At 47.9% G+C, this 10,052-nt stretch overlaps 1 non-coding gene across 1 annotated transcript; it reads left to right on the top strand.

Moving 5' to 3' along the window:
* The first annotated feature begins 79 nt into the window (after positions 1–79).
* TRNAR-UCG (transfer RNA arginine (anticodon UCG)) lies at positions 80–152 on the top strand. Its single transcript has one exon. It is a non-coding gene; the product is annotated as a tRNA-Arg (tRNA).
* Positions 153–10,052: the final 9,900 nt, after the last annotated feature.

The following is a 10,052-nucleotide window of genomic DNA, read 5'->3' as shown; positions in this document are numbered from 1 at the left end:
CAGGTGGGTTGGTCCCGAGCTAGCTGGTGGGCGGAGGTGACATCTTTATGAGTTGCTCAAGAGACGATAGCAGCCGGCTGGCCGCGTGGCCTAATGGATAAGGCGTCTGACTTCGGATCAGAAGATTGCAGGTTCGAGTCCTGCCGCGGTCGCAGGGAGGTTATAACCAACTTTTAGTTTATTCCCCCTTAGGAACGAAATATTGGGACAATAATGAACGTAGTTGCTGCCGATTCTCACCAAACTTCAAAGATGTGGGAACGCCAAAACCCGCGGAAGTAACCACGCCCAGCAAGTCCTTGCGAGATTGCCCGCCTACGTGTCTCAGCTGAGGCACATTTCTAAAATGTACCGGGTCTCTCGCACCCCGACGCAGGTGGAGGAAAGTGGTAGAGGGAGGGGCATCCTATACAGAAATCTCGATTTATACTCAGTTGATGGTTGGCAAGAGTTGGGGCTCGCAGCCAAAGCGAGGCTCCCTCCTTCGCCCATCCGGTGCTGCCTCCTCGTCCAGAGCAATTCTGAGGGGTGAAAATGTTGCCTTCCGTTGAACCTGAATTTGCCCGCAGATGCTAGCCTCCGGCCCACAGCGCGGCTGGACCTTGTCCCCTTCCCCAGCTGTTTCCTGTCTCCGCATCCGTCTTGTGTTGCTCCAGGTGCTTCAACAGCTCTCAGAGCTCGGTGGTTGGTGAACTGTGGTAAAGTGCACGCAGAATAAGGTCTACGTGATTAAGCACCGCCTGGGGGTTGGGATCTGGAGGCCCAGCTGCACAGATGAAAGGGAGGCTCGGAGACGTTTGGGACCAATCGAGATCACACAGCTGATTAGGAATAAAATTCAGGTCAAGCTGAAAGTCGGCCGCCACCGTCCAGCGTGGATCCCAGGACATCGTGAACGGACTTGAGAAGTTGACTTTGGCGTTTTTCAGGAGTAGGGTGCAGGGAAACAGTCCTCCGCCGGCCCTGAGGGCTGATGCCGACCCTCACCTGCTCCCGCCACCTGGAGAGGTAGAAAGAAGGCCCGGGCCAAGCAGCATTGAGTCCTGGTCCCTTCTATTTAAATATGAAATATTTTGCATACACTTTTCTAGATGTACTTAATATACACAATGTTTTAATGTTTGTGGTTTTTTGTTTTGCCAAAAAAATACAATCAATCAGAAATTCATCTTTTTTTTTTTCACATAACTGTTGACTTTTACAAAATACTGGAAGGAGAGGCTCTCAGCTTAAATCGGGGAGTCCCTGAATGGGGAAAACATTTTCATCTTGTTTCTTCTAACCGCCTACTGATACTTGGCATTTCCTCCAATTATGAGCATAGGCTGTCAGCCACAGTGGTATTAACAGTGCCTGTGACTTTGTCCCCTCCAGCGACCACAGATATTTTCATAACGCATTACAAGTGCTGCACATTTTTCAAAATTTGTTTGCACTCATCTGTACTTCAAAATAACAGTGGTTACTAGACTGCCACTAGATCCTGTTAATAAATTTACCTATTTGTCCTAATATTTCAATACCTTTGGTGTCCTTTGTAATCCTTCATGTTTTATGTGCTTAAAAACACTATTCTTCCATATAACCAAAAACTGCCTGTACCCCTATTGAAATAAAAATTAATAAAACATGTTTCACAGCAAAAAATTAAAAACAGAAACACTACTCTAGGCCAGGCTCAGTGGCTCACGCCTGTAATCCCAGCACTTTGGGAGGCTGAAGTGGATAGATTGCCTGAGCTCAGGAGTTGAAGACCAGTCTGGCCAACATGGCAAAACCCCGTCTCTACCAAAAAAATACAAAACTTAGCCCAGCATGGTGGCACACCCCTGTAATCCCCACTACTTGGGAGGTTGAGGGAGGAGAACCGCTTGAATCCGAGGGGCAGAGTCTGCAGTGAGCCAAGATTGCACCACTGCACTCCAGTCTGGGCAACAGAGCGAGACTCCATCCCCCCCGCCCCACCAAAACAACAACAACAACAAAACACTGTTCTAAGAAGGGGTCTATGACACAAAAAAGCTAAGAACCCCGGCCCAACTGTCCACAGGGGCTGCTGTTGCTGGGCCTGATTGGCCTCCCGTGAGATTCAGTCTCAGGAGACGTCCATCAAGATGTCTGCTCCTCCCATAGACTGCTTGAGACTAGCCTAGTGCCCTGGCCCTGGAATTAGAATCTTCAAGGACAAAAAGGGTTGATACTGATTCCTGCTGAGGGAAGGTACCTGGAGGCCTGCACCCTTCCTGCCAAGCTACACCATTTCCAGGCCTTTCTGAACCCAGCTCCTTTACTTCCCCTGCCTCCTTTTCTAGGAACTCCCCCACGTCCTTCTAGAAAAGTCTGTCCTTGATAGTAGTTCCTGAGAAACAGTTACATTTTCCCACAATTCCCTGGACCTCTCCCCCCCGCAGAGCAAGAGGCAAAGTTCATTAGGACCCCTGTCCTCATCAAAACACTCTGTACTTTTCTTCTTCGTCTGAGACAGAGTCTTGCTCTGTGCCCAGGCTGGAGTGCAGAGGCGTGATCTCAGCTCACTGCAGCCTCCACCTCCCAGGTTCAAGCGATTCTCTTGCCTCAGCCTCCAGAGTAGCTGGGATTACAGGTGTGCGGCACCATGTGGATCTAATTTTTGTATTTTTATTAGAGACTGGTTTCACCGTGTTGGCGAGGCTGGTCTGGAACTCCTGGCCTCAAGTGATCCACCCACCTTGGCCTCCCAGAGTTCTGGGATTACAGGCTTGAGTCACTGCGCTAGGCCAGAACACCCTGTACTTTCAAAGCATGTACCTCAGCTGTAACTAATGATGATTTTTTAAAAATCTCCCCCTTCCACTGCTGTAAATGCCCATACGGACTGACCTTGTGTCTTATTTTGAACTCAATTCCAGGACCTGCCTGGAGCTTGGTAATAACCGGCACTTGCTAGCTGCCAGGTGCTGTTCTAAGGGCTCACATATGTCACCTAAGTGAATCCTCACATCGACCCTTGGATAGAGGTACTGTTATCCCCTTTCACCCATGAGGAAACTGAGGCACAGAGAGGTGAAGCAGCTTGCCTAAAGCCCTGTAGCTGGTCATTGGTAGAGCTGGGATTTGAATTCATGGAAACCAGGATCTCAGCAACTGCACTACACGGCAAAAACTGGCTTTATGATGCTAGCGGAGGATCCCTACTGCACGACTGTGTGCCAGGTGCTGCACGTGCAGACTGATGCGGCCTCCTACATCCCTGCTGCTGGCTAAGGGGCCCTCAGGTGACAGCCTGCTCCTCCAGGGTCCCTCTCGTGTGCTTACTTCCTGGTGACTTTCATGGTCTTCTCTCATGTTTGCCAAGCCCAACTCCAGCAATTTCTGCCACAGACAGAAAATATCACTGCTCTTCCTTTATCAACAGCTACCACTTGCAAATGAACCAGGCTGAACGCTTTAGAGCACCATCTTATTTAATCATTTCAATGACCCCATAAAGTAGGTGCTGTTATTATTCATTTTACAGATGAGAGAAGACAGACTCCAGTAAGAAGTGTGAAGTAAGAAGTGTGAAGTAAGAAGTGTGAAGCATGGTGGCTAATGCCTGCAATCCCAGCACTTTGGGAGGCCAAGGCAGGAAAATAGCTCGAGGCAGGAGTTCAAGACCAACCTGGCCAACACAGCAAGATCCCCATTTCTAAAAAAGAAAAAGAATTTTTTTTTAACTGGCCGGGTGTGGCAGTATGTACCTGTAATCCCAGCTACTCAGGAGGCTGAGATGGGAGGATTACTTGAGCCCAGCAGTTCCAGTCTAGCCTGGGCAATATAGCAAGACTCTCATCTCTAAAAAAAAAGTAAGAATAAATAAAACTTATAAAAAGAAAAAAATGAGAATGTGGCCTTGTGACCTATGTGTGAAATTCAGGATGATAGCCGTAGACTGCTTTCAAAACATGCTTCATATTTCGGGGGCAATAATTGGTTCCATCAACTCCACACAGTTTACGAACAGGTCAAAAAGAAATTGATTGAAATGCAAATAATTTTTTGAGGATTGGGAAGCTTCCTGATGGGAAGAAACTGTGCCCTGTCATCTGTATGTCTGGCACACAGAGAGAGACATCTGTCGTTCTTGTCCCCATCCCAATTTGTCCCTCCTTAGCTCCTGACCAAGGCTCCTGGCTCAGGGAGTTAGGGACAAGGCTTATTAACTAAGTTGAGCCAATCAGGACACTCCGCCAAAAAAATTAACGGCATTGCCTTCATATCATCAAATATCCAGTCAATGTTGAAATGGCAAGAGAGTCTTTTTGCTTTAGCTAGTTTGGGCTGGATTTTCTGTCACTTGTGGTGGAAAGAGCTCTCACTGATTGAGTGCTTATTAAATATTTGCTAAACAAATGAATGAACTTTTTGAAAAAAGTCTTCAGCTAAATTTCACAGAAGTAAATTTCACTGAGATGAGACTAGGTAGGCTGTAGGTGAGATTCTTAGATTTGCAAAATGCTTTGTAGTTTGTTGTTTGCAACTACTTATCATATTACCTTTGCTCCACAACAATCTATGACACTGGAGGTATCTATGATACAGGTAAGTATTTTTAAAGGAAACGTGATGTATTTCTGCCCTAAATTGAAAACTCCTGTCACTTTTCATACATACAGTTTAAATATAGACAACTACATGTAACTATACAATATATAATTTATATATTAAATATATAATATACATTTGATAGATCGTTTAGTTTAACGTGTTAAAAAAAAAATAACAAGCACCAGTAAGAAAGTCAACCAGCTTACAAAAAGTCATACCTGAATATAATAAGTTCCTTGGTCAGAAGAATGAAACTTTTCGAGCAATGTGCAATAAGGTGATACTCCATTAATGTCTGATAGTTTAAGACAAAGATGAGGTTCTGAGTCAATAAGACAATTTAATTTTGAAAATGTTGATGTTAACCCCAAGAATCTCAGTCTACATGTGTATGTCATCAGAAAAGGCAAAAAAAGTAAACTGCCATCTCTGATATATTTTTGCATACTTACACATACTAAACAAATATTGATTTCTAGTAGTAACATTTCTATAAATTACTAAAAAAAAAAAAAAAAGAGTGGACACTCGAAGTCCAGGCTTGGTGGCTCACACCTGTAATCCCAGCACTTTGGGAGGTTGAGAAGGAGGATCACTTGAGGCGAGGAGTTTGAGTCCAGCCTGGGCAACATAGTGAGATCCCATCTCTACTAAAAACAAATTTTTAAAATAATGGTTTAAAAATTAAAAAGAGTGGACACTTGAATAGAAGGATCCATTCTGGAAGCATGTCATCAGGGCAGTGTGTCCTTCAGAGAGAAGGGCAGAGCCTTCAGTTTCTGAATGACTGAAACACCCACGGGTTCTGAGCCCTGGCCAGGGCCCTGTGGCCTGTTTCACCAGCTGCAAAATTGTACATTCCACCTCCTGACCTATTAGGTCCCAGCCAGGCCCAGCCCAGCACAGCACTGCCCGCCGAGGGCAGCCTTGGCTTACAGCCTTGATCTACAACCCACTGCCTGGGGCCTGCTGCAGATGGTAGATGGGTTTTTGGCAATTTATTTATCACAGGAGCTTTTCAGCTCAAAACATTGGTTGAGTGTAAATGGGGTGAAGAGAAGTGTGTATTTCTTTCTCGCAGTGTATTTCCTTCTTTCGAGGAATATATTGGGCTAAACTCTTGGGGTCAAGAACTTTTGTGGAAATGGTGGTGTTCTCCTGTTGAAAGGGGAAACACTCATTCCACCCCAGGAACAAAAAGTGTTTAAGTTATCCAAGCAATGGAAGAAAACAAAAGCAAGGCTCCCCAAGCAGGTACTCAGTGTCAGGAAACACCATCTCCCGCATCCTGTGTCTGGAAGCAAATAGCCACGTTGCTTTTTCATTTAATTGTCAGGACTTGGAGGAAAGATTCTGTATTTTTTTTCTTCAGGGAAAATGATGGACATGCGTGGTTGCAAAGGGTCATTCAGTTTGGATTGGTCTGTATTTATTTATTTACTGCCCACTTTGTTCCAGAAAGACTTTGAGGTGGCAGAGTTTAGTTGTGATCACATAATCATTGCTATTTGAGTATAAAGAGGGAAGCAGCTCAAACTACCTGGTGGGGTCCTGCCAAGAGGTGTAGCAGGGCCTGCCACTCCCACATGCCCCACCTCCCAGGAATCTGGCCATGCTCCCCTGGCCACAGCAGGCTGGACACAGACAGGTGCCTGAGCAAGGTAGGCATGCGTCAGCCAGGCTTGAGGGAGACCAAACATCCATGAGGGAGGCTCGGCCAATAGAGCTGATCCAAAGCAGATGGTGACAAAGTATCCCAGTTATATCACCTTCTTTAGGGAATTGTGAGAAGGGACCCTGGCCATTCTCATCTGAGAGGACAGGAGGCCCAGGGTCACCGGAGCTGGTGCTGCACCATGTGGTGATGAGACGGCTGGCAGAACATCCCGGCCATGGAAGCTCAGGCAGTTCTCCCCGCAGTACTTGGAGGACTAGAGTGATGCCAAGTCAGCAGTCCCAGGAGTGGCTGGGAAAGTGGCCAGGGTCGTTGCTTTGCTAGAGGGCAGTTCTGTGGCGTTCTGGAAGTCATTCTGGAGGCCCAACTGAGAACCCACTGTCTGGCCCTTCCAAAGTTTTTTAAGCACCTAATCTTCTGTACTACGTCTCTTTCTCATTAAAATATCTGGAAAGGTCTGTGTTTCCTACAGGTGAACGCTGACTGGTTCCAGTGCCCTCCTCTGGGCTCCCACTCCACCTTGTGCATGGATTGCAGGGACTAAGATTGTTTAACCTTCTCCCCCATCAAAGTGGGAGCTCCCTGAGGGCAGGGGTTCTGCCTGGATTCTCTTACATCCCCAGCACCTAGCACAGGGCCTGCACTAGGAGGTGCCCAATCAGTATTTGTTAAATGAACCACCCCAGTGAGAATAAATTTCTCTTTCACCTCTGTACCCATTGTATGATTCAGAGTTCAGATCAAGAACTAGGAAACAGACTGAGATTTTTTTGTTTTTTTGTTTTTGTTATTTATTTATTTATTTATTTATTTATTTTGAGACAGAGTCTTGCCCTTTTGCCCAGGCTGGAGTGCAGTGGCGCGATCTCGGCTCACTGCAACCTCCGCTTCCTGGGTTCAAGCGATTCTCCTACCTCAGCCTCCTGAGTAGCTGGGATTACAGGCATGTGCCACCATCATGTCTGGCTAATTTTTGTATTTTTAGTAGAGACAAGATTTCACCATGTTGGCCAGGCTGGTCTCAAACTCCTGACCTCAAGTGATCTGCCTGCCTTGGCCTCCCAAAGTACTGGGATTACAGGCCTGAGCCACAATGCCCAGCTGCTTTTAATTTTTTAAAAGACAGAGCTTCTCTCTGTCACCCAGGCTGGAGTGCAGCAGTGCCTCCCAAGTAGCTGGGATTACAGGTGTGCATCACCGTGCCCAGATAAATTATTTTATTTTATTTTTTTAGAGACGCGAGTCTTGCTATGTTGTTCGGGCTGATCTCGAACTCCTGGCCACGAGTGATCCTGCCTCCTCAGCCTCCTAAGGAGCTAGGATTACAAGCATGAACCACCGCCCCCGGCTCGTTCTGGTTATTTCAAGCAAGAAGAGATGTAATGCAGGGCTTGACCTACATGAATCAAGGCAATTAGAAGTGCCGGAGGGGTGGACATCAGAGAGAGACTTGCTTCAAGGTTACACCATCACAGCTGTGATCTAGATCCAAAATCTGAAGGAAAGAAGGCCACTGTTGCTACAGCTACTGTTGCTGCCACCACACATGAAGCCAGCAACTGGAGAGTGACACCTGGAGTTGGGCAGCCCCAAACAGTCTTGTCAGCCAGAGCTTCCTGGTCTGTGCCAAGGCTACATGAGTGTTCTTCACAGGCGGAATATAAGTCACAACCAGACCCCTAGCCGCAAGGGCATCTGGGAAAAGTAGTTCTTCGCCTTCTACCACCTGTAAGTCCTGGGGGAACACAGGAGAGGGTGGGAATGGGGGCCAAGTTCCAATAGACAAGATCTAGCAGGCAAGGCTGTACTATTTTATCTGTACCTCTGCCATGACATGTATCATCTCTACCTGGCCTAGGGGCTGGGAATACACACACTAGTTCCCCGCATTGGGAGCAGGGGCTGTTTCTTCATCACCTCGGGTCCTCCTGTGCCCAGCACAGTCTATCAGAGAACAAGTGCTCCATTGGTATTTCTGGCTGAGTTGCTCATGTTTTCTGTTTTCCTCAGGGATGGGGATTTAGGTGAGGAGCTGCCTGATTACCCCATTTTTTTTTTTTTTTTGACAGAGTCTCACTCTGTCACCCAGGCTGGAGTGCAGTGGCACAATCTCGGCTCACTGCAACCTCCACCCTCCAAGTTCAAGTGATTCTCCTGCCTCAGCCTCCTGAGTAGCTGGGATTACAGGCACCTGCCACTACACTTAGGTAATTTTTTGTATTTTTAGTAGAGATGGGGTTTCACCATCTTGGCCAGACTGGTCTTGAACTCCTGACCTCATGATCCACCCGCCTCGGCCTCCCAAAGTGCTGGGATTACAGGCGTGAGCCACCGCATCTGGCCTGGTTACCCCTTTTAAAAAAAATAATAATCACATCATCTTTTAATATATTTTCCTTTTTAAAAATAGAGATGAAGTCTCACTATGTTGCCCAGGCTGGTCCCAAACTCCTGAGCTCAAGTGATTCTCCTGCCTCAGCCTCCCAAAGTGCTGGGATTACAGGTGTGAGCCACCTCTCCTAGCCCTGGCTACCCTTGAAAACTTCCTGCAAACCACTGACAACCTCTGACCCTGCTCTCAGGAGTCGAGAGGCCACAGGCAAGAGGGACTAAATGCTAGCAACTGGGGCCTAAATTGCCTCAGCTCAGGGACCAGCAGCATCTTGCAAAGCAGAGGGCCTGGGCTGGTGGGAAACTGCTGATGAAGCCTGTTGGCCCCAGACAAGGGGTGTTTCCAGTGTGTGTGGCCCTGGGCTAGGCAGGTAGCCCCAGGAATCCACAGGAAGAGGAGATGGGGATCAGCTGCCCCTCCATGGGTTTGCAGAGAGACTCAGTGGCTCCCAAATGTCAACAAAGGCCACTGAGGTATGACCAGTGCCCAAGAGGCAGGGACGAGGACAGATAACCTGCTGAGGACTGTGCCGCATTACAAGAATCAGAGAGCAAAGTGGCTGCCCTGACACACCAACACGGGGCTCCTTACCCTTCACTCTGGAGGTTGGTGGGGTCTGGCTGTCCTGGCTCATCCTTACCTGGACTCCTGAGTGGGCCATCTATACCTGGCAGAGCCCAGACTCCATGACCTCTTCAAGACTGTCTAGCCTCCTGCCAGCCCTGGGTCTGATGGGCCATTAAGAGGCCCGCGGATGGGGGAGGCCATAGTCAGGCTGGAGCCCCCAAATCTGAACCTAAGCTCCACCAGGTGTGGGCAGAGAGGGGAAGGCATGGTGGAAGCTGTCAACATGCTTCCAGCCCCAGTCAGGAACAGCACGGAGGGTCACCAGGGCACCCTGCTGGGCTCAGATGGGAAGATAAGGCTGGGGAGGGGAGGCCGGACCCACCAAGGGGCAGGCACCCCCAGGGCCAGATCCAAGCAGCAAACTCTGGCTCTTCATCACCTCCATGGCCTCACCTCCACCCCGAAACTTTTGAGGGGAGCTCCAAAGTCTCCATCCCTTCCTATAAACACAAGAAACTGACATCATTGATGCCTCCACCTCCCAGGTTCAAGGGATTCTCGTGCCTCAGCCTCCCAAGTAGCTAGGACTACAGGCGTGTGCCACCACACCCAGCTAATTTTTGTATTTTTAGTAGAGATGGGGTTTCACCATGTTGGCTAGGCTGGTCTCAAACTCCTGACCTCAAGTGATCCTCCTGCCTTGGCCTCCCAAAGTGCTGAGATTATGGGCATGAGCCACTGCACCTGACCCAGAGGCCTTTTTAAAAAACTTTATTTATTTACTTATTTCAAATATGGGATCATCCGATACCCAGTATTCTGTAACTGAAAGCTATCATTAAGCTGAATATC

This window comes from Hylobates moloch, unplaced genomic scaffold (genome assembly GCF_009828535.3).
Source record: "Hylobates moloch isolate HMO894 unplaced genomic scaffold, HMol_V3 SCAFFOLD_14, whole genome shotgun sequence".
Taxonomy (NCBI): domain Eukaryota; kingdom Metazoa; phylum Chordata; class Mammalia; order Primates; family Hylobatidae; genus Hylobates; species Hylobates moloch.
The sequence above is the reverse complement of the archived record's forward strand: the minus strand, read 5'-3'. Positions and strand labels throughout refer to the sequence as shown.